Raw genomic sequence first — 22807 nt, forward strand, 5'->3', positions numbered from 1 at the left:
TAATAACATAAGAACGTAAGAAATGTTCCACGGCCCGGACCTAATGCTGATGGCTCCGTACAGGCCTGTTAAAAGAGATTATGACATTTTTAAGTGGAGATCTGTGCTCAAGATGGCAGCATCTCGGGCAGTGCAGCAGACTGGCACAGAGCACAAGAAACGGAGAACACCCAGTGATATGAAGGAGAAGCAGAAGAGATGACTCTACAGGACGATGACCATGGCAGCAAACCAGTGAGGGGCTCAGTGGCTGAATGTGAGCCAGATATTGAAGGCTGGATTCGAGATGGTGCTGAAGGCAAAATAGGTTCCTGAAGGGCTTCGTGTGCTGAAGATTTCCTGATCATAGTAGAGGTTTGGATCTTAATCTTGGTATGCTGATGGATCAAACAGGAGTCTGTGCAGCTGGAGAGGCTGCAGGAGCGCTGGTGGGGAATCCACAGACACTCAGTGATTCTGAAGAGACTTTCTTTTGTTTTTCTTTCCCTCTTACTCTAAGGGGTGCTGAACAGCACTAACGGTGACTCCTTGAAGGCAATTTTGTATAATATTTGTGGTGGTTCACCACCGGCCTACTGCAGGGGGCAACCTCTGTACCTGCTGGAGTGTAAGGGGGACAGACAACACCTGGCTGGCTGTCAATCAGTCGACCTGAATGGATCAAGCCCCACCTGGGCAGGTGTCAATCACCCTCCGGGATATAAGCCTGCGCTGGCCTCTGAAGTCTCACTCAGAGTTACTGCAGCAATAGCCAGCCTGGCTTTTTGGAAGTCTGTTGATTAAAGCCTGTTGTACAGTCTTTACCTTGTGTGTGTCTGGTTGTGTCTAACAGTGCACCACAATATTACCTGTTCCATATTATTACATGACAATAAAGGAATCATGAATCTTGAAATAGAGCAGGTGTGGGTTATCTGTCTTGCTCTGCTATTCAATAAGATCTGGCTTTGAATTTAGCATAATTGTTCTCCTGAATTCTTATACCATTCAAAAAAAGGGGCTTTCAAGGGAGCTATAAGCCCACTTCTGCCTTGTGCTCAAGTATTCTTATCAGGTTATGGTTAGGTTATAGGTTAAAAATGAAACAAAGTATTAGAGGGTGCTCCTTCTGCAGAGGGAATGGCAGGCAATACCAGCAGTTAAGTATGATTGACAGAAACCACTTATTTTGGGCCTGAGCAATATTAGCCACTAAGCCACAGAGATGCTCCCAGGCAAAGCAAAAGCACCGTGACATTGTTGTCAGCTGGTGCCAAACAAATCTGGTCTCTGTATGGATGCCATAGGAATTAATCAACCTATAAACTGCCATTGCGAATGCTACATCAGTAATTACTTCTAATCTCAGAGAATGAATAGGATAATTCACTAGATTCTGACAATGGAAAAACAAAAACAGAAAAGTTGGTAAAAGATCTTAAATCATTTATTATAATTTTACAAATTTAGGTCAAAGGTATCAATGATAGTTTTAGTTTGAAAATATACTTTTTTTTTAGTTTCCTTCATAATCCTTTATATTTCTGTTCTGCAGGTAGATGACTGATAATATATTTTCAAGGCTTGTGATGGATTCATATCTTCAAGGCAACACAGAATATAACTCAATGATTCAGAATGAACTCTCTTTTCCTTCTATTTCTCTTTTACTGTGACACTAACGGTGGCTCTCTCTGCCTTACGGCAGACAGAAGACAATTTTGTGATTTGTATGTGCTTGGAAAAATTTTATAACAAGAGAATTAATTTTGCTCAGATTTAAGAAATATGCTGAATGATTTTTGCTTTGAGCCATCTCTAAAGATTGTCACAGGGAGAACCTACAAACTCCTTGCAGACAGCACTCGGGTTCAAATCCAGCTCGCTGCCACTGTAATATCATCATGCTAACTGTTGCACTAACCATGCCGCCTTATGCGAGTTGGAGAATCAAATCGAAAAGGACAGGCTAATAGTGGAAGTAAAAGATAGGAGAGAAGATAAGTGTGTTACCTGTATTTGTTTTTTTGCACATTTTAAGGTCCATTTTGATAAGCTTAGAAAGAAATATCCTGAAATGAAATCATATGGTCAATTTTATTGCATCAAATGTGAAGCTATCAATGTGACTTGGCAAATAAGATCCCATTAATCTGAAGACAATTTTCTTTGTTATGTCTACAAAGTTAACAGCAAATATAATATGTTTGATACTACCTTATTTTTACTTGAGGATAAATGATATTTCTTGCTATCAAGTTCCAATGCATGCCCAAAGCTCTCTGAAAATGTCTACTTTTACTGTCAAGCAATTCATTCATCTTTTGAGGAAAATTATAATTATTGCTATAAATGTGACAAATTGCCAAAATTGTGCAACTGTACTTACAAATTCAATATTTTAAAGAATAATTAACCATCTTGCCGGCAAGCATTGATTTTACTGATTTCATATTTAAAAAAATATATTTTTTACAGCCCACTGCTAATTCATATAAATTTAAGTAGTGTAGTGACTCACCGGAGGCTTAATTGAACCAGGTTGGGAGGTTCCAAGTGACATTATTTGGTATTTGCGAGGTTTTAAAAAGCTGCGTGTGACTGTGTTAGAAAACGACTTCTGAACTTTGACTCGACTACGTTTGATCATATTCTCATTCTTCATTTCACACTGTGACACATTTGCTACGTTGGTGACCTGACAGGTCTAAACAGATTTTTGACCTAACATGGACAACGCAAACTGCCTGTCTTTTGGATCACTCAACCTGAAGTTTGGTTCTGGCAGGCTGAGGCCCAGTTCCACATTCGCCAGATAGAAGTGGATGCCACTGAGTTCTATCATGTGGTAAGCACCCTCGACCAGGACACAGCTGGTTGAGTAGTGGATTTCCTTTGGGACCCACCAGCTCTCAGCAAATATGAAGCCCTAACAGCCCTCCTTCTCCAGATTTACAGTCTTTCACATTGCAAGCAAGCTGCACGACTCCTCCATATCGATGGCCTGGGGGACCACACCCCTTCAGAGTTAATGAACGACATGATGGTACAGGCAGACGGCCATAGGCCTTGCTTGCTTTTCAAGCAGTTGTTTTTAGAGCATATGCCAGAAGACATCGGCCTCATGTTGGATGACGAAGACTTTCATAACCCTCGAACAGTGGCCGCCCGTGCAGACATTCTGTGGCATGTGAAACAGCAAGACACAAGGCCCATAGAAATTAGTGTTGCATCACACCCAAGGGCCCATGCTCCATGAGTATAGGTGATGAGGGTGCACATTCCCCCAGACAAGCATGACTGTGACAATGGCTATGGTGGCTGGCCACTGTAATAGCCTACTCTATGTCTGGCACAAACTCTCCCAATGCAAATTTCTAGTTGACCTTGGTGGGGAGGTTAGTATCCTTCCTCCTTTGGGCTTTGACACCCATACAAGGAGCGTGGGTCCGGCACTCACTGCAGTGAATAACAGTTCGATTCATGCGACTATACCCCCGAAATTCAGCAACAATAAGTTCACATGGAAGTTTATTCTTGCTGCTGTGTCCCGGCTGTTGCTGGGTGCTGACATCCTCAGAGCTCACTTACTGATGGTGGACTTAAAAGGGCCACGCTGGTGAATTCGTTGAAAAAGCCAAACCACCCGCCCTACATTAGACACTGTGGAGTACTTGAACCACGAATTCGCCCAACTTCTTGTGAAGTTTCCAGATATTGTCACTTCCCAGTTTTCTACTGCCACACCCAAGGACCTCCTTTACACACCAGTGCCTGACGCCTCCCACTTCACAAGTTGAGGCATGCAAAACTAGAGTTCCACAAAATGGAGAAACTTGGAATTATACGCAGGTCTGATAGACTGTGGGCTTCCCCACTATATATGGTGCCCAAAGCCATGGGAGGCTGGAGATCTTGCGGGGATTAAAGGCATCTCAGCGATGCTACCACTGCTGACTGCAACCCTGTGTCCCAATTAGAGGACTTTACAGCTAATCTTTATGGGGCCAGGATATTATATAAAATTGACTTGGTGTGTGGGTTCCTGTCAACCTGGAGGATGTGCCCAAGGCCACCATCATAACACTATTCAGCCTCTTTGAATTTTTGAGAATACCTTTGGGCTCAAAGATGCAGATAGGGGCATGACATTTCTTTTCGTATACTTGGTCAACATACTCGTTGCCATCTACTTCCACAAAGAGCACCTGGAGCATCTGTGTTTACTCTGCCACCACCTACAGGAGTTTGGGCTAACTGTGAACCGTGCCAAATACAAATTCAGGCAGTCCTCTATCGAGTTCTTAGGACATCAGATCAATAGCCGGCGTGTCATTCCATTGCCTAGCAAGGTGGAAGCTATCTTCAAATTTACAAGGCCTGATAAGATCAAAGGACTCCAGGAATTTGTGGGAATGGTCAATTTCTATTGTTGCTTTCTACCCTTTGCAGCTCATATTATGAAACCCCTCTTCGACCTTGTATCCAGTGATGCCAAAGAACTCGAGTGGACAAAGGAGATGATGGTAGCATTCCAGCAGACCAAATATGGCCTAGCAAAGGCAACATTGTTGGTCCATCCACAAATGGTTACATCAACCACCTTGTCGATAGACGCATCTGATGCAGAGGTAGGTCTTGGAACAGTACACAAATGGACAATGAAAGCCTCTAGCATTTTTTAGTAGGTACTTCTGCACTCTGGGAGATTTTGTCATGACTGCTGGGAATGCAGCTCCACCACATGACAGCTTAACTTCCATAGGCACATGAAGGCTGCATTGATGGCCCACCTCCAGGGACCTGAATGGGCAAACGAGTTGCCCTGGATCCTCCTGGGAAAAATAATAGCACTCAAGGAAGATTTAAACTCCTCACTGGCAGAATTGGTTTATGGAGCCCCGCTCATTGTACCTAGGGAGTTCATGCCAGCAGCATGTCAACAGGAGGTGGCACAAACTGAAGTCTTAGGCAGACTGTGGGAGCAGCTTGGAACAATGACACCCTCCATCCTAAAGCAACTCTGGGGCTGTGAGTTTGTGTTTGTGCATAGAGGTGCACATGGGCCACCCTTACAGAGGCCATATGAGGGCCCCTTCAGAGTGCTACAAAACAATTGCCCAACTAGTGTACTGGTCATTGAGGGGCATCCAGAGACATTTGCAATTGACTGACTAAAGCCCTCTCATCTCAACCTTGATCGGCCCTTATCACGATGCCTGAAGCGAAGGCGTGGACGTCCGCCTAAGAATGGTGGACAATAATAGCACCAGAGGTTTAGCCTCCTATCGCCGGTTCTGAGGGGAGGGGGGGCATGTAGTAGCTCACTGGAGGCTTAATCAAAGTGGCTCAGGAGGTTCTGAGTGACATTATGACATCACAACGAGATGACGTCATTTGGAGTGTGCGGGGTGTTAAAAAGCTGCGTGTAACTATTTGAGAAAACTACTTTTACTGAACTTCGATTCAACTATGTCTGATCATTAATTACTCATTCTTCATTTCGCACTGCGACACAGTCGAGACAACAGCATGTTTTGAAGGGTAAATTCACAATTCCTTTATTTAGAGAAATTCAGAAAAAGATCCTTGCGAAAAGAGATGGAGAAATACTGCTACTGGCCCTCAGCGGCATGGTTAAAAGGCCCTAAATTTATCATAGTTTCCAACACCATATCATCTTACATTGGTTAAAGGACTCAGTAATTCTGCTCTCGGGCACCCACGGCAGCTCTTACAAACTTTTTTCTACCTCTATTCTGTTTCTTTTATGATCTACTTTCAGAAATATTTGTAGACTGTTTACTATGCGACATATATTTTGCATGGCATAATGCTAAGTTGCTATTTCAGATGAGAATTGATATCATCATGAAGTTGTGTTGTAATATTAATTAACTTCCATCATTCAAATTGCTTAAAATAAGCACGTATTTTGTGCTAACTGGTAACTTGATTCCAAACAGTGAAACTTAAACCAAGTCAATGACATAAGTCTTGTATCCTAATATGACTGATAAAAATCCACTGTTTCTCTATATGTGTCTCCATTAATCATCCTGTCCAAATATTTGATGGATCATCTCATGGGAAATGCTCAACACTCACACGATTGGAAATCTTCAACAATGCAACTATCTTAAATCCCAAAAGGATTTAATAAATATATTTAAGTCCAGAGCTTTTTTGGGAGCATGAATCACTTTAATTATGATAATATCAAATGGAAGTGATGCAATGATCCCTTCCCACTTACATAATTTCCACTGTTGTCTTGCAAATACTTTTAAATGACACAATCTGTGCGTTTCAATTGGAGGTTTTAAATCGAACAAAACTTTTTGAACATTCTAAATGCATCTTCCCAAAAATTATGTCACTATGTGGACATTATTAGGCCTGTTTATATTTTGATATCAAAATATATATGATTTATTTTTACTTTTCTGGATCTATCATACTAGTTTTATTTAAGGAACAGAGGCTGCAAATACTTAACAGACATTTTTGGAATTATTCAGCCAAGAGAAATAGAATTAACATTTTGATTTTGCTCATCTTTCATCTGAAAGATGAAAATAATAGCTTTTTAAGTAAAAGAGGAAGAAAGTACAGATCAAGATCTAGGACAAGAGATCTAGGACAAGAGATCTAGGACAAGAGATCAAGGACAAGAGATCAAGGACAAGAGATCTAGGACAAGAGATCGAGGACAAGAAATCGAGGACAAGAGATCAAGGACAAGAGATCGAGGACAAGAGATCGAGCACAAGAGATCTTGGACAAGAGATCAAGGACAAGAGATCTTGGACAAGAGATCAAGGACAAGAGATCGAGGACAAGAGATCTAATCAGATAATAAAGGGGTGATGGAAGATATAAAAGAACAAAATATTGTCTTATGGATATTTATCCTTCATCCATTGGTTTAACCTGAAACTATTGGGTAAAACCCCAAATGTCTCACAATCAGCATAATCTAGAATTATTCTGAATGTTTATAAAGATTAATTAACAGGCAAGTAAAATGCTAACAGTGCAAATAGTATAATATATGATTACCAATGATTGCTTGCTAAAAGTACTGCATAGCGTTGTACACTAATGTAACCTCTGTTTGCTGTACTTTTCAACAGGTTTGGTCCTTGTCAGTATTTATAATCTCCACTCGTATTACATTATCTGACTCTAAATGCAGCTCACTACAGCAATCATTTGAAGGCATTCATTCCCAATTGTGCACAGATCAACTCTGAGTTCAGTTCCCTTGCAAGCTGTTCTTCAACTTTAAATATAGTTCACTCTAAGCTTTAGACTATGTTTTTTTTGCATAACTTGCCCAGATAATTATTTGGATGAGTCTATCATCCATATGTCCAGTCCATTCCCTAATTATCTGCAGGTTGCCAAAGTTTGCCCTGAACCTTCATTATTTAATTTAAAAAATCACACACATTACACCTTTATTCATCAAGCCTCTTTGATTTTGCTTGCCACAGAACATCGAAGTGTTTCATAACAAAATATTTGATATGTGACCATTCCTGCAACAAATGCTCTGATTGGGCAATGTTCAATCTTGTCAGCAATCCAAAAAATTGTTGATATAATATTGAAATGAACAACCTTAAATCTACAATTTGATTGTTTTGCAGTCCTCATTTTACAAATTTCAAAGTTCAAATTTATTGTCAGAATACATATATGACATCACATACAGCCCCGAGATTCATTTTCCTGCCGGCCAGATAAAATTTCTAATTATCAGTAACTGTAAACTATATTCAAGAAGAAAGAAATGGAAACAAAATAAAAAATTGTTTACAAAGAAAGAAATGTAAACAAACTGACTGTGCAAATACAGAAAAATAAATATTCAGTAATTAATAATGCACAATGTAGGAACCCTTAAATGACTCTTTGAGCCTTTTGTCTAGGAGTCTGATTGTGAAGAAGTAACAGCCATTCCTGAACCTGGAGATACAAGCTTTGTGTAACAGCAAGAACAGAACATGTCCTGCATGGCGTGGATTCTTGATCATTGCTACTGCTCTCCGACAGCAAGTTCAGTGTAAATGTTCTCAATGGTGAAGAGAGTTTTGACCGTGTCCACTACTTTTTTCAGGCCTTTCCTCCCAGTATGGTGCCCCCCTGCATGGCCATGACGTAGCCGGTCAGTGTGGACTTTGCCGTGGCTTTTGATGATATTCCGAACCTCCGCAAACTCATTAGGCATACTTTCTTTACAATGGCATATTGTGATGGATCTAAGAAAGGTCCTACAAAATAGCAGTAAAATTCTGAAGTCTATAGATACCGTGGTTGAAGTACAAACACAATGTTGAAAAAAAACTCAGCATGTCAAGTAATATACTTTATACAGCAAAGTTAAAGATACATAACTGACATTTTGGGCTTGAACCTTTATCATTGCAACATAAAGGACATTGTTTGACCTGATGAGTTTCTCCAGCATTGTGTTTTTATTTCTCCAAGAGAGTGACTCTAAGGAATTTAAATTTGCTCACTCTTTCCACCTCCATGTGTCCAAATAGGAAATGGACAGGTTTTAGTTCCCAAAATGGATTTCGTCCAATTTGACAAAACAGCCATCTTCAGCAGGTATTAGCTCTTTCTCTCTATATGGATGATGTCTGACTTGCTGAGAGTTCTAATGTTCTTTACTTATCTCAGATTTCCTGTATCCACAGTATTTTCTATCGGTGTAGCATACACCGGCACCACCTATGGCTCCTAGAACGCTTCCACCAGCGTTGTCTCCGCTCCATCCTCAACATCCATTGGAGCGCTTACACCCCTAACGTCGAAGTACTCGAGATGGCAGAGGTCGACAGCATCGAGTCCAAGCTTTTTCACGTCTCCAGAATGGAGGACCATCGCCTTCCCAAGATCCTGTTATATGGCGAGCTCTCCACTGGCCACCGTGACAGTGGTGCACCAAAGAAAAGGTACAAGGACTGCCTAAAGAAATCTCTTGGTGCCTGCCACATTGACCACCGCCAGTGGGCTGATAACGCCTCAAACCGTGCATCTTGGCGCCTCACAGTTTGGCGGGCAGCAACCTCCTTTGAAGAAGACCGCAGAGCCCACCTCACGAACAAAAGGCAAAGGAGGAAAAACCCAACACCCAACCCCAACCAACCAATTTTCCCTTGCAACCGCTGCAATCGTGTCTGCCTGTCCCGCATCGGACTTGTCAGCCACAAACGAGCCTGCAGCTGACGTGGACTTTTTACCCCCTCCATAAATCTTCGTCCGCGAAGCCAAGCCAAAGAGAGAGAAGAAGAGAGCATACAGTAATTGTCAAAAAAAAAATCCCCATTCAGAGCAGGGAAAATTATGAGCTGAAGAAGTGATCAGACAGACAAATAAAAAATATTGGATTTTAAGGGCAGTGCAGTTAACACTGTTAACTGTTGTTAACTCACTATGCTATTACAGCAGCTGCAACCCAGGTTTGAATACAGCACTGCCTGTGTGGAGTTTGTTCATTCTCCCCGGGTAGTCTGATTTCCTCCCATGTTCTAAATACATAGAGGGTTGATAGATTAATTGGTCACATGGGTATAATTGAGCAGCATTGGCTCATGGGTTGGAATGGCCTGTTATCGTACTATATCTCCAAATTAAAATTTATGCATTCTGCAAATAATGTACCAATGTATTTTTGAAGGGCAGAAACCAAGACGACTTTGAAATTATGCATTTGTCCATATAGGATCTTTACATTTTGTCTGCTTTTACATCTTTTATACTCTTTAAAATATATATAAAAGATGTATTTTCTAAATATTTAGTTTTTGTATTGACTGGAATTCTAGAACATTGGACTGTATTCAGGTTTTTACCTTGACACCGAGGGCAATTTCTTTTTCAATTTACAAATTATTGCTTAACCAGCGTTTTCCCCAGAATATAATCTCTTCATAAACTAAAGAATATTATAGATTCCAGTATGTCATTTGGCTGTGAAACTCGAAAGTCTGCAGATGCTGCGATTGCAGTAAAAAAATAATTAGTTGTTTCAATAGCTCTGCCATTGTCATTGGCAAAACTGACATATTGCATGGCTAATTATAGCTTCATATTTTTCTTAGTATAACCTTGAAATTTCTTATGATCATAGAAAATTATTAAATATGGGCTATCATTGCAATAATCTGTTAGAGACCAAGGGTGAATTGTCCTGATTTAGAACAATAAAACATTAAGTTCAAATATATTATCATCTCTGGACCCCTGTGTACACACACAATTCATACATATTATATAATAATGACCTATATTTATAATTTAAAATACATTTTTGAATATTTTGGGATGATTTTCTCATATACAGGATACTGTTCATCAATCTCACAGCCTGTGGGAAGAAGCTATCTCCCAGCCTGGCAGTATTGATTTTAATGCACTTGTACCTCCATCTCAAACATTGAACATAGAAGTAAATAGTTTTCTTTGAACAAGCAACAAAATTTTGTTTTTCTTATAATTTAAATTCATTTTTATGTATCTTAAATCTTATTTCTTTTCAAAGGCTTTTATAATTTTGAATGAATAGCTTCTTATAAGAGAAGCTGGCAAGACCAATTATAACATTTATACTTTTCCAAATGCTTATCTTGGTTCGAATGAACATTGATCTTTCTTCCTACTTTTCTCATTGTCCAATATCAATATTTTTGCACTTCTTCCATAAAAGTGGTTAAGACAATTAATATTTTCCTTTCTCTTGTGTGGAAGTGTCTTCACTGTGCCCATAATTTAAAACCCAACCCACAACCCCAGCCACCTTTTCCTTCCAATATATCCTTCATAGCCACCCAGCTCTGCAGCATTAAATTCTGGGATTCCCTTCATATATATCTCTTCCTCTCCATAACTGTCCATGCTTTATATATGGGAAAGCCTATCTTTTTGGCTGAGCTGTTTGGTTTATTGCTTAATGTGTCAAAGTGTCAAATTTTGTTTGTCTTTTAACTAAAGCTATTGCATAAATGCACCAGGGTTACAAATATTGTATCATGTGGGAAGTCAGAAATAATGCTCAACCTGTTAATCTCACACACAGCCATCAAATATGTTTTATGATTTTATTAGATTCCAATAAAATTTCCATTAGAATCTTAACACTGACATAATCCTTCTCTGGTGAGATTTGTCGCTTATCACATACAGTGTTAAAAACACAATTGTGTAAAACTTCATTTTCAAGCTCAAGTTGTGAAATTAACATCTGTTGCCATGTTCGCTCTCAGCCACAACTGAAAATGAGTGCTTGGAAAATGAAACATCACAAACTGAGCTCTCTCCAATATCTTGAGGTGACTGATGTTGGTTGTTCAGGCTTCAGAGCTTAAAGAGGGTGTGGTCACTACTGCTTGGGAGGCCATGAGTTTTGTGTCAGGCTTGAAGTCTCAATCTCCAACCACCATTTTTCTTAGGTAAATATGGAAGTCTGCAGACACCATGATTGAAGTAAAGCCACAATGCTGGGGAAACTCAGCAGGTTGAACAGTGAACTTTATATAGCAACAATAAAGATATATAACCAATTTTTCTGGCTTGAACCCTTCATCTACCTTGATAAAGGCCTCAAACCCTTAAAGTTGGTTATGTATCTTTATCTTTGCTATATAAAGTACACTATTTGACCAGCTGAGTTTCTCTAGCATTGTGTTTGTCCACCATTTTTCTTAATTGACAAAAAAAAATGTTTACACACTGAAAATGGTGAATTTCCACACTGATCTCTTATTAAATATATTAAAAATATGGGAAATCTTCCACACACACCAAAGTCTTGCAATCTTTATTGTCATTGGGGAGTGTAGTGTAGCAGGGGGAGGTTGGTATGGAATTTCATCTTGTGGATGTTGAGTGGACGGCCTATTCTCTCCCATTGGAAGTATCAATCAATGATGATGGATCTAGACCTGTGAGGGTGCAAATGTGATGATACACCACTACCTTACTGGAAGGGGCGACCACTGTACCTGCAGGAAGATCACTGGAGGACAGACAACACCTGCCTGGCTGTCAATCAATCGACCTGAATGGACCAAACACCACCCGGTAGGCTGCCAATCAGCCACCCAGGATATAAGACATATCCAGCCCCTCTCGAGGTCAGTTACTTGGGAGCAGGGCACAGCTACCCACAGCAGAGTCTAAGGTGCTTTGAATCTTGTGTCAGCTTACTGTCACTACAGTGCATCACAGCGAACAAAAGTATAAGTGCCTCCACATTGCAGTTCAACTACTGCCCTCTGATCTTGATTCTGGGTTGAACACTCCCCAAATAAGAGAAGATTAGCTCCAGTCTAATAGGTATTTATTGGTGAAGAAAGACAACGCTATAGAGAAAAAATGGAAAGTGTTGGGACAAGGAAGCAGCCCTCTTTGACACTGGTCATCAATGAGAATGGCTCGTTTGCAGGCCCATTGATTAGAATCATGGCTTGCATGCAGTTATGGAGCCAATGTAATTCCCCAAATTTGCAGAGGCTGTTTCAAAATCCCATGTAATTAATGAAGTCAAAGGCTTTATTTCAGCTGACAGTGCAGCAGTTGATATTGCTACCTCCAAATTTCTTGGTATTTTTGTCACTTCCTCAAAAAACTCAACAAGGTTTGTCAAACATGACTTTCCTTTTACAAACCCATGTTGGGTGCCCCTAATCAATCCCTGCCTATCCAGATATGCGCATATACTATCTCAAAGAATACCCTCCATAACCTTCCCCACCACCGAAGTCAAACTTACCGGTCGATAATTACTTGGCCTACACCTACTGCCTTTTTTGAACATTGGAACAACATTTGCAACCCTCCAATCCTGTGGTATCACCCCCTCCTTCAGTGATCTTTGAAAAATCACTGTCAGTGCCCCCACTATTTGTTCCCTGACCTGCCTTAAAGTCCTGGGAAAAATTCCATCAGGACCAGGAGACTTATCCACCTTAATTGACCCTTGAAGCTCCAAAGCTCTTGCTTTACTAATCCCTATCCTTTCCATAACTAAGCCATTTGCCTCACTTATCTCATAGTCCAATGTCCCTTTCCCTCGTGAATATGGACGAGAAAAAAATTGCTCAATATTTCTTCCATCTCATACGGTTCCCGACATAGTTCACTGGCCCCATCATCCAGTGGACCTATTCTATCCTTAACCCTCCTTTTACTGTTCACATATCTGTAAAAACCTTAGGATTAACCTTGGCCTTATTAGCTATGAACTCCTCATACCTTCTTATTGCCTTTCTAATTTCCCTCTTAAGGTTTTTCCTGCAATCTAAGTAACAACCATACACCTCCTCAATTCCTCGTTTTTTATATTTGGTATAGGCCTCCCTCTTGTCCTGAACCAACTTCTTAATTTCACCAGAAAACCACGGCTCCCTTGAACCTTTAGTCTTCCCCTTCAGCCTAACTGGAACATAAAGATCCTGTACTCTCAAAATCTCACCCCTAAATGCCCCCCAAATTTCCTCTACATCCTTTCCAGCAAAAAGATCACCCACACAACTCTCTGCAAATCTCTTCTCATTTCTCCAAATCTGGCCTTCCCCCACTCGAATACCTTCAACCTCGGACCCGACCTATCCCTTTCCATCATTAAGCTAAAGCTAATGGACCCATGATCACTGTATCCAAAGTTCTCTCCAATGCTTACCTCCATCACCTGCCCCATTGCATTCCCAAACAATAGATATAACACCGTTCCCCCTCTAGTTGGCATCTCAACATATTATTGCAAAAAGCAATCCTGAACACAATGCACAAACACTAAGCCATCCTTCCCTTTTATTGACTGCATTTCCCAATCTATATTTGGAAAACTGAAATCCCCAACGAACACCACCCTATTTCTTCTGCACATCTCACCTATTTCCTTGCACATTTGCTCTTCTAGTTCCCTTTCCCCATTTGGAGGCCTATAATATACCCCCATAATAGTAACCTCACCCTTCTTATTTTTCAGCTCTACTCACACTGCCTCCCTCGATGAGCCCTCCAGTCTACCTTGCCTCAGCACTGCTGTAATATCCTCCCTGACAAGTAATGCCACACCTCTCCCTCTTAATCCACCAACTCTGTCATATCTAAAGCAGCAAAATCCTGGAACATTCAACTGCCAGTCACAACCTTCCTTCAACCACATCTCGCTAATGGTCACAACATCATAATGCCACATGTCAATCCACACCTTTAGCTCATCCAGCTTCCTTACTATGCTCCTCGCATTAAAATAAATACATCTCTGGGATCTCCTACATCCTACCTTCTGCATATCCTCCTCTCTTCCATTCACACAATTTTCACTACAACATCTTTTTACTACTTCTTGCTTTTCTTCCCTCAGTTTATTCAAACTTGTCTCTTTCCTCAGCCTACTGTCCTGCCTAAAGCCATACTAGTTTAAACCCCAACCCCCCCCCGACAGCCCTAGCAAATGCCCCTGCCAGAAGACTGGTCCCTCTGGGATTAAGATGTAACCCATCATTACAGTATAGGTCCCATCTTCCCCAAGAAAGGATCCAGTGGTCCAAGAACTTGAAACCCTGTCTCTTACTCCACCCCTTTAGCCACATGACCTCCACCTAATTCTATTTCTGTCCGCACTGTCATGTGGCACAGGAAGCAATCCAGAGATTACCCCCTTAGTGGTCCTCCTTTTAAGCTTCCTACCCAAATCCCTATACTCATTTTGCAGGACCACTTCCTCCTTCCTTCCAACATCATTGGTACCAACATGTACCACAACCTCAGGCTCCTCACCCTCCCCTTTTAGGATGTTCTGAACGTGCATAGTCACATCCTGGACCCTGGCACCAGGGAGGCAAATCACCATCCGGTTTTCCTTATCGCGTACACAAAAACCTCTGTCTGTCCTCCAAACCATTGAATCCCCTATAACTATCGCCCTTTTCCTTTTATCCCTACCTTTTTGGGTCACAGAGGTTGACACCACACCTCTGCCCACCATAGTCTGACTATCCCCCTCCTCAGTACTCAAGGTGGAATACCGATTTCTGAAGATTACAGACTCAAGTGCTTGTACATGAACCTGACCCCTCCCTTTCTTTCTCCTAACAGTAGCCCACTGCCCCTCTTCCCATGGCCCCTGTGCTACCCCTGTAGCTCTTGTCTACGATAGGCTCATTCTCCCTAACCAGAGTGAGGTCATCGAGCTGCAGCTCAAGTTCCTTGACCCGATCCTTCAGGCCACACTCCTTGTCTGTGATGGCCTCACTCTCCCTAACCAGAGAGAGGTCATCGAGTTCCCTGACTCAGTCCCTTAGACGCTGCAGCTCAGCCCACTTTGTGCACACGTGGATGTCCGAGAGACGTGAAGACTCCATGACTTCCAACATGTGACACTGAGAGCAGAAAACTGCCCTCACACTCATCCTTCCTCCTTCTCCTCACACCTTACAAAGTAAAAAATAAACAGATATATATTAAATTAACTGTTAGTGTCTTACCTTTAGTCCAGCACGCTCATCCTCAGCCTCTGCTCGCCTAAGCCTCTCGAGCCCAAGCCTCTCGAGCCCAAGCCTCAAGAACCCACTCTTTCACTGTGCCACTCACTCACTGGGCCACTCTTCACTGGCCACTCCCTTATACTTACCCTCTTATTGGACCCTTGACCAATTTAACCCCCTCACTCTCTCCAAGCTCCTCCTCCTCCAGATAGTGACCCGAACTCCAGTCACCGCCTCCTCTGACTCACAGCCCGAACCAAGTAGGCCCAAGCCCCGGTAAGCCCTGGAATTTAACGTCTTACCTGCCCGTCACTCTCTCCAAGCTCCTCCTCCTGCAGATAGTCGCCTGAACTCCAGTCGCCGCCTCCTCCAATTCAGAGCCCGAACCAAGATAGATCATGAAATACATGTTCAATGTTCTGTTTAATGAAAAATAATCAAAACTGCTACATATTTTCTTGTTGCTTGTAAAAATCTTGCTTTGCTGTTAATCCTTTGGACTCCATGTCCTGGATTTCAGGGATTACCAACAAGTACATATACTCTGTGTCCCCATTTTCTGGTGCTGGTTTTATACCCAACCATCAGCTGGTTCATACTGTAGTTTACCCATAGACCCAATCTGGAGTATATAGTGTGAAAGGTTAAAAATGGCCGGACTCCAAAGTGTTAAAATGCTGGAAAAGTATTTGTTGAAAAATTGAAGAGGCTTGACTTGTTTCATAATAATCGATTGAGTCTTTTTGACTGAAGGTGCTCATCTTTAATCCAGTAATATATCTCAATTCATGACATAAAAGTGAATCATTTTAAAATAATGGAAAATCTAATCTGAAAACAGCAAATGCTGGAATTATACAAGAGGTGAGGCTGAACATGGAATAACAAAAGCCAGACACCCTTTGAATAGTGGATGTCTCTACATTATTCTAGCAATGTTTAGACACAATAGTACAGGTAGCCAAGAGTATCCCTGTGACCACCTGAAAGTACAGTTGAGAATCGAACAATTTACAGACCTCAGCATCATGGGCATCAATGTGACTGGATACATTTCCATGGGGTTGAAGAGCTATGGTGAACTGGAAAGCCCTAGACCATCTCCATTCTGAAATCATACTGTCAGAATGAAAATACACAAATGTCACACTGTAGCTGAGACCAACGATTACAATGCCACATTGCTTGGAACTTTTCCAGGTAGGAATCTATATGGTTCTAGATCTTGTTGATGCCAACTTGAGTTTTATGTTCATCAATGACCTTGATGGATGTAGTCAAGAAGAGGTATATGATCTGGAAACAAAAGGATAATTAATCTCTGTATAAATATTAATGTCATGAATTTTACAGCACAGAAACTGGCCGTTTGGCATGTCTCTTCTATGATGAGCGAAATACCTACTGTTGCTAATCCTATTTCCCTATATTTGGTCTATATCCCTCTATTTGTTTCCTACCCATGTATCTGCTTTTTAAATATTTTATCTGGCAGTATCTCTTTCTCTGGCAGATTGTCCGTGTGCCTCCTGACCTCTGTGTCAAAAAGTTGCTCCTCAATCTCCTTTACACATTTCCCTTCTCACCTTAAATCGATGTCCTCGAGTTTTAAACTCTCTACCTTTGGAAAAAGACGGTGACTATCCATCCTATCTATGTCCCTCATAATTAGATAAATCCATTTTAATGTCACCTCCCCACCTTAATGCACTCAAGTGAAAAATATCCTAGCCTGTCCAATCTCTCCTTGCAATTAAAGACCTCAATTCCAGGTAACATCTTGGTGAATCCTCTCTGAACTCTTCAAACACTCCCATATTCTGCCTATAGTGTGGTGACTGAAACACCACACAATATTCTACGTTTGTCCTTGAACAATTACAACATGATGCTCCAAACTTTATACTCAATACTTAATAAGCTTGTCTAGGAAGGCAAGCAAGCAAAATGCCTTCTTCACTACCCTATCCACCTGCATTGCCAATTTTAGAGAGATTTCAACTTGAACCTCAAGGTCTTTCTGTAAGGTGCTAAGGTCCTTTCTGCCTGCTCCATCTGTCCTGCCAAATGCATCACCTCTTACTATTCTGAATTAAGTTCCATCTGCGACCACTCTGCTCATATTTCAAGCTGATCAAAGTCCCTTTGCACCCTTAGGCAGCCATCCTCACAATCTCTTTGTAACCAGAAAGCTTACTTATCCATGTCAATGACAAACAACATAAAGGCCAGTTAGAAAAAAAAACTCTCCACCATTATCTCCTTACAGCAAGCCAATTTTGGATTCAGTTTACAAAAACCCTTGGACCCCATGTGCCCTAACTTTCTGGACAATGAAAGATGATAGGGATAGAAACTACGGTAAAAGTCGTAAAATCCAGATCATTCGAGGATTGGTTCGGTCCAGATTTTCGGATTTTCCAGATTCTTAAATTTAAAGGAGAATAAACAGGTAAATTCTGATAGTTTATTAATGAAACATTTTTCATATAAAATACAAAGTACATAAAAACAAATAAGTTTTTTTCTTACCTTTCTGCGACTTCTGTGTGGTCACTTGTTGCCGCTGTGGACCTGTAGTGCTTATACATGTACACATTCAAGCATACAAGCATGCACGCAAAAGCTGAGAGATTTCAAGAAGACTGGATTCTTGGTTGGTCCGGATTTCAGGCAAGCGCTTTCGGTAAGCCTGGATATTCGGGTGATCTAGCTTTCTGGCATCGCGATTTTGAGACTTGTACTGTAACCTCATGTGGTTTTAAAAGATTGCCTGCGTGAGGTGGATGGAAAAAAAATAGGCAAGAGTAAGAGAGCCTGTCACATTCTCCACTCAATTAAATATGGCACAGGCAGGCGTGTATATTTTTCTTGCTTGAGGCCCCTCTTTACTGAGCCAAGATCAGTCACATGCCACCCATTTCATTCTTGCTGAGAAGAACAGCAAGTCTTTTTAAGACTAGGACTTTGTTTTGCTCCTTTCACTAGCTTCAGAAGAGTGGAAAAACAACTTGAGGGCAAATGAAACACAGAGCAGAAGTATATCTATTGCCCTGTTGGCTGTTTTCCAAAAGAAAATTGATGAAATTCCTGGTCTTGACAACTGATAAATTAGTGACTGCTTAATGTAAGTGTGCACTGCAGTGATGGTAACACAGTTGATGCACCATCTGCTTGAAAGTAGCCTTCTTCATTAGCACTTAGCCCTTGTTAGTCTCTGCAGTGACTGTTCTCACAGTCACTGACAAAGGAATCTCAGTCAAATTACTTCTTAAAACTGACTGTTGTTTTGTGGCGTCATTTCTGATTCTCCAGATGGGCAGTGTCGGTAGACTGGCTCGTTTATGGTAACTTGGCTCTACTTATATGACAGGTAGCAAAAAGAAATGATTGAATGGAGTGTCTAAAGTGTAAATATATTTGACAGACATGTGTGTTTTGATCCTTCTCCTTTGAGACATGCAACGAGAGAGCCTTGCCCATGGGCATACTAACAGCTGCCTAAAAGATCTTATTACCAAGTTCATTTGCAATAATCAACACAGAAGTCCAGGCAGGGAATTAGAAAGAATCTATTCATGTAAGTTTTTAAGCATAAATAGGGCAATACACATGACCCTGGGGATGTTTAAAGTGTTAAACTTTTGTCCCACTGGGCAACAGTATTTGACACATAATCCTAATGCCATGTGATTTCCCCAGGGTATTTTGGACATGTGATGATGTCATTTACTTGTTATTTACTTAGTGGCACAAAAAATCTACAAGATTATGAGAGGCAATAGATAGGGAGGACTGCCAGCACTTGTTTTCCAAGGCAGTAATATCAAACACCAGAGGACATGTGTACAAAGAGAAGGAAGGGAAGTTTAGGGGAGACATCAGGGGTAAGACTTTTACACAGAAAGTTGTGGGTGCCTGGAATGCCTTGTCAGGAATGGTGATGGATGCTGGAACAGGGGCATTTAAGGCAAGCACATTGATGGAAGAAAACGGTCAAGACTGGGCCTATGTTGGATAAACGTTTTTTTCGGAGAACTGGTCATTTAAAAAAAAAAGCCCAGTAGCAACAGAAAATCACTTGTAACAGTCTTTAAAATACATCAAAGAACAAGGAAAGGCTCTTTAAGCATTAAAATAATGTTTAATTCTCACCACTCTTGCCAGGAACTTGAGGTCAGCACTCCTGCCAGGACCCCAAGGTCTATGCTCCTGCCTGCAGCCTGACGTATCTGCAGTCGCCGGCAGCCTGATGTCCCCAGTCAGTTCTGCTTCGAAAAATATTTTTTTGGATATTCTGGTTTATTTGAAAATTTTAAAATATTAGGATAAATGAGGATATCAGAGAATCCAATTTCAGATAATCAGAGGTATATTGTATATGGGTTGGCACAGTATCGAGGCCTGCAGTGTTCAATGTTCTATGTTTTGTTTATAATCTGTGTCATAAACCACATTCCACATGGAGAGGTTCATGCTGAAAGTAGTGAAACTTGCAGTATTTAAAATGCCTCGCCATACATTGAATGTTAATACATTGAAAGTCACACTTTGTCATTTATATTTGTAAATCACTTTGTTATTGGCAGGTCTTGGTAAAGTTTGTGGGTTTTAAGCTTTTATGAGCTGATGAAAATTGTTCACTGATCTCATAATCTGTTATCAAGGTAAGAGGGATGCATTTACTGCACTTACCCCTACTCACCTCTGTATTGTGCAATTCTCTTTCTCCCCATACTGACATGATCTCCACTGTAGCCCATATGTTTTGAATTTCAACATGCCTTAAAATTATAAGACCACACAAAGCATAGCAACACTCACCTACAGACAGGGTTCCCCATTTTCACAATTTTTCAATACCTTCTTGTTTTGATGTTAGTGTTAACTTTCGCCCATATTCAGAGAACCATAAATGTGGGCAATCAAATTTCTAGGCAATAAATCCATTTAAAGTTAAGGTACTGACCTGTTATCCAGGAACATACAGAATACAATTAGTTCAACTCCCAGTGAAGTTGGTGGGGAATTGAAATGCAAGTTATTAACACATTGAAATGAAAAACTAGTATCAGGTAAAATGACTATGAGATAAGAAGTTAGCTGTTAAAAAGTCCATAGGATTATGTTCATATTTTTTCTGATACACTAAAGTAATTGATTTTTAACTGCTCTGTGAAATGGCCCAGAAAGTAACTCTGTTCGATGGAATTAGGAATAAAAGCATATTGGCTTTGTTAACAAATGAGAACAAATAGGAATCACTTCTGATATTCAGGAAATGATTAAAGTACAATAAAGCAAGCAGAACATGCAATTCTTGGAACATCTAAAGCCATTTAACTGCTCTAACCTGGGACCTTGTCTATGAAGCAATATTTTAATCCCTTGAAAAGGCAGGCAACATTATAAAAGACCCCCATCACGCTGGTCACAACCTCCTCTCGCTGCAATCTTTGGAAATAAGATATATAATCTTGAAGTTAAGCAATTCCAAGCTTAAGAACACTTTACCTGTGAACCTGTGGGAGTCATCAGTTATGACCACCTCAATATCAGAGAGACTGTACACAGACATAGTTTTCTAAAGCATTTTCGAACTGTCCCCTACATAGTAATCAGGAATTAAGGGATATGGGGAAAAGACAGGTAGGTGGAAATGAGCCTATCATCAGATCAGCCATGATCTTATAAAATGGTGGAATAGGCTCGACAGGCCAGATGGCCTACTTCTGCTCCCATTTCTTATGTTATTATGTAATAATGGATTTTCCAGTGGCCAACCATTTTAATTCTACACATTATTCCTGCACCAACTTGTCCATGCTCTCATGCACTGCCAACCAAGGATCTATTTGGATGGTTAAGATCTACTACTAGAGGTGCATCTAGCTGCCTGTGCACAGGATCAAAACCTGCCAATGCAGTGGTAGCAGGGCAGAGGTAGTTTTCCTTGCATCAGTATTTAGCTTTAGGTTTGTCTCCTCTATTCCCTACTCCAACAGACACTGATCAGGATCTCCACATCTAATAGCAATGGAAGATTGCATCAGGGTAGGATCATTTTCTGCAAGGATTCACACTCTGAAGGCCCTATTAAAAAATAGAATAAGAGCAGGAGAGGTTGAGGGATTTTGCACTCCAAATTGTAGTGCATTGTCATTGGAACGAGCAGGAAACTAGCTTGCATTCATTGTATGATATTGAATGCTAAAAATATATTTGGATTCAATTGGTATCCATTCTCATGAATTATGCAGGTGTCTACATTTAAACTAGCGTTTGAAAAAAAAAAGAATGTAGATAAAAGTGCTACCCAGGCCTTCAATCCTTCTTTGGAATTCATCAAGATCATGTTTGATTGTCTTCCTCAGAACCAATTATTATGCCCCATACATTTATTAAGTTCTGTTTTGAATGAACTCAGTGGCTGAAATGCATAGTCCTCCAGGGCAGCAAATTCCAAATTTTCACTAATTTCTTAGTGAAGACATTTTCCTCATCTCAGTCCTAAATGTCTTACCCCCATTCTGAAATTGTGCTGTTGCATCTAGCTCCTTAAAAATTGAATAAACTTCAATGAGATCTTCTCTAATTTTTCTAAAAGACCATAAGACCTTAAGAATAAAAGACATAGGAGCAGAAATAAGCTATTCAGCCCATCTAATCTACCCAACCATTTAATCATGAGCTGATCCATTTGTCCACTCATCCCCTCTGCCTGGCTTTCTCCCCATAATCTTTGTGGCCCTGGCTAATCAAGAACCTATCAATCTCTGTATTAAATACACCCGATGACCTGGCCTCTACACCCGTCTGTGGCAACAAATTCTGCAGATTTACCACCTTCTGGCTAAAGAAATTTCTATGGATCTCTGTTCTAACCAGATGCTCTTCACTCCTTGTTGTACCCTCTTGTTCTCGACTCTCCCATCATGGGAAACAAGCTTTCTACATCTACTGTATCCACACTTTTCAACATATGAAATGTTTCAGAGATTCTCCTTATTGTAAATTCCAACAAAAACAGGCCAAAAGCTGCCAAATGCTCCTCATATGATAACTCTCTTCCCCAGAATCATGGTAGTGAACCTCCTTTGAACCCTCTCTAATATCAGCACATCTTTTCTTAAATGAGGATCTCAAAATTACTCACAATACTTCAAATGAGATCTCACCTGTGCCTTATGAAGCCTCAACATAACATCCTGGCTCTTATGTTCTGTTCCTCTTGAAATGAATGCTAACATTGCATTATCCTTCTTCACTACTGACTCAACATGTAAGTTTACCTTCAGGCCAAGTTCCTTTACAACTAG

At 40.7% G+C, this 22807-nt stretch overlaps 2 long non-coding RNA genes across 5 annotated transcripts in view; one reads left to right on the forward strand and one right to left on the reverse strand.

Moving 5' to 3' along the window:
- Nucleotides 1-5419: 5419 nt before the first annotated feature.
- LOC138760127 (uncharacterized) overlaps nucleotides 5420-22807 on the forward strand; it is a 40667-nt gene continuing 23279 nt past the window's right edge. Inside the window, exon 1 of the long non-coding RNA XR_011355444.1 lies at nucleotides 5420-5523. This is a non-coding gene — a long non-coding RNA (uncharacterized lncRNA). The remainder of the gene's footprint in view (nucleotides 5524-22807) is intronic.
- LOC138760126 (uncharacterized) overlaps nucleotides 16199-22807 on the reverse strand; it is a 30751-nt gene continuing 24142 nt past the window's right edge. For 2 of the 4 annotated variants that reach the window (XR_011355441.1, XR_011355440.1), the window contains 3 exons: nucleotides 19644-19785; nucleotides 18021-18261; nucleotides 16199-16784 (listed from right to left, as the gene is read on the reverse strand). This is a non-coding gene — a long non-coding RNA (uncharacterized lncRNA). The remainder of the gene's footprint in view (nucleotides 16785-18020; nucleotides 18262-19643; nucleotides 19786-22807) is intronic. The other 2 variants (XR_011355443.1, XR_011355442.1) reach the window with 1 other exon arrangement.

Source organism: Narcine bancroftii, chromosome 4 (genome assembly GCF_036971445.1).
Source record: "Narcine bancroftii isolate sNarBan1 chromosome 4, sNarBan1.hap1, whole genome shotgun sequence".
NCBI classification, from domain to species: domain Eukaryota; kingdom Metazoa; phylum Chordata; class Chondrichthyes; order Torpediniformes; family Narcinidae; genus Narcine; species Narcine bancroftii.